This window comes from Sarcophilus harrisii, chromosome 4 (assembly GCF_902635505.1).
Source record: "Sarcophilus harrisii chromosome 4, mSarHar1.11, whole genome shotgun sequence".
Classification (NCBI taxonomy): Eukaryota; Metazoa; Chordata; class Mammalia; order Dasyuromorphia; family Dasyuridae; genus Sarcophilus; species Sarcophilus harrisii.
In genome coordinates, this window is record NC_045429.1 from 399,981,500 (window position 1) to 399,983,868 (window position 2,369).

Consider the following 2,369-nt stretch of genomic DNA (forward strand, 5'->3'; position numbering starts at 1 on the left):
CATTCCCATATCTCTCTTATTCTCAAATAATCCAAATTTGATCTGTCCATCCCCTTTAACTATTTTCTATATCTCTCCTTCCTTTCATCGCTAAACATCTTGGGGGAAGTGTTTATAGTAGATGCCTCGAGTTCTGTTTTTCTCAATCTCTTCATAAATCTGCAGTCTGGCTTCCAAGCTAATTATATAAAAAAACTGCTTTCTCCAAAGTTACAAATGGTCTCTTACTTTTCAAATCTAATGACCATTTCTCTCTTTTAAAAAAAAAAGTAAATTTGGACACAGCTTTTGTGGATGACTTATGGTTGCTGTAAGTCTAACCATAAGACAACTATATCCTTCCACTTCTCTTATGACCTTGGTGATCCCTGCAACTTCCCTTCTTGCTTTTCTCCCAATGTTGAACATAACCATGCTCACCAATGAAAAATGCACATTCACCAGCTACCTGGTTTAATAGATTTATGAACAAAGGGAAAGACAACACAGAAATGAAATGCTAGTATTTTGAAATGAAACTGAGGAAAGCTTAAAAAAAAAAGATAACTAGATGCTGAAAACAAGGAATATCAGTACTTTTCCTGAAGATGCTACTTCTCCTCTGCAAGAAAGCCAAAATAACCAGTGCTATGTGGTTTGGTCGGTTGAAGAAATTGTCAAAGGCAAAAAAAGCAATAATCTCGAGGTTCAACTTCAGGTGACCCAAATTGTTAGGGAATTTTCTAGGGAAAAACAGCCTTCCATAGAACAAATATTGGAGGCAGCATGACTCCAAAGCTTGTAGGTTTCTTAGGCAGGACAGCCTGAAGTCCTTCTCAGTTTGAATCTACTGCAACATACACAAACATTGCTTCTGGAACACTGGACCACAAGAAAGTGTGGTAGATGGAGGGGTTATATCTACATTCATTGACTTTTTTTGAGGTTTTGCATCAGTGAACAGGGAATGTAAGCTCTGAGAAACATTGCAGGTGATGGTTTAGCCTACAGAAACTTGCTTATCAAGTATGGTTCAGTATACTCTTTCAGCTTGCTTACAGTTCCTCATATATCATCATTAGCATGTGGTTGCTTAAGAAATCTTACCTGAACACTTTCAAATCCTGTCATAACAACAACCCAGCTTCCCCAGTAAAAGCTATTAAACAAATAAAAACAAAATTAAACTAATCAAACAAATTTGCAGCATGATGGGCCAGAAGTTCTGACAGATACCTGTTTGGTCATTTCTTACCTCTCAGATGGCTCAAATGACAGTTGTGAAAATTGGGGTTGCCCCAAAGCTAGTAAAATTTCTAGAATCTGGTGAAATGTCAATAGTGAGTACTTCCTTACAGATTATTGGAAACATTGTACTGGGACAGATGGACAAACTCAGATTGTAATAGATTCACAAATGTTTTCTGTCTTCCTAGCCTGCTTATTCAAACCAAAACCAGCATCCAAATGGAAGCTATGTGGATCCTGTCAAATATCATGGCTAACCATTAGAACCAAATTCAGTAAATTCAGAATAATGACTAATTCCACATTTGATTAGAATGCTGTCAAAGGTAGACTTTAAGTCACAGGAAGAAGTTGTATGGATTTTCAGAAATTATACAAGTAGTGGAACAATTGAATAGATTGTGCATCTTGTCCAAAATTGAATTCTAGAAATCTTAATCAATGTTTTATCTGCAAAAGATAGCAAAATTATTCTGGTTATTTTGGATGCAATTTCAAATATTTTTTTCTGAATTCTGAAAAACTAAATGAAACTGAAAAACTGCATATCCTAATCAAAAGAATGTGGAGGACGAGACAGAATGGAAGCACCTCAGTCCTATGAAACTGAAATGGTATGTGAGGCTTCCTCTAGCTTAATTGTGAAGTATTTCTCTGTAGAGGTAGAAGATTAAAATGGTATGCCACAATCTACCTCTAATAGTTATATCTTTCAGGTTCAAACTGAAACCCTTTAACTTTTAGATTGTATAGTCAAATCTCCAAGTCTTATATACCTTGTATGTTCTTGATATAATTTTGTCTGATAATTAAGATATTTTCAAAATGTGGCTTTTAATGTAGCACTAATGCGTGATTGGGCCGTTTTAATAAAGTACATAGTATATGAAATCTCTATTCTCAAAAGAGTTCTTATTTCTATGTGGAATTTCCCTGTCTTTCAGTGTTTGTAAATAAAAAGTAATTCCACAATTAACTTTAACTCAGCCATCCTAATTTGTCACATTTTAAGTGGGTGCTACCTTTTATTCCAAGAAAAGTGGGAGATTCTATTCCCAAATGGTGATTTCATTCTAAGAATCTGTGATTTTATATATGGTTATTTCTTCCATAAATGGAGTTTGTAACCAGAAAAATGTAGT

At 34.9% G+C, this 2,369-nt stretch overlaps 1 pseudogene; it reads left to right on the top strand.

Annotated features, from left to right (window-relative positions):
• The first annotated feature begins 422 nt into the window (after nt 1-422).
• LOC100933588 lies at nt 423-1,964 on the top strand (annotated as a pseudogene).
• The last annotated feature ends 405 nt before the right edge of the window (nt 1,965-2,369 follow it).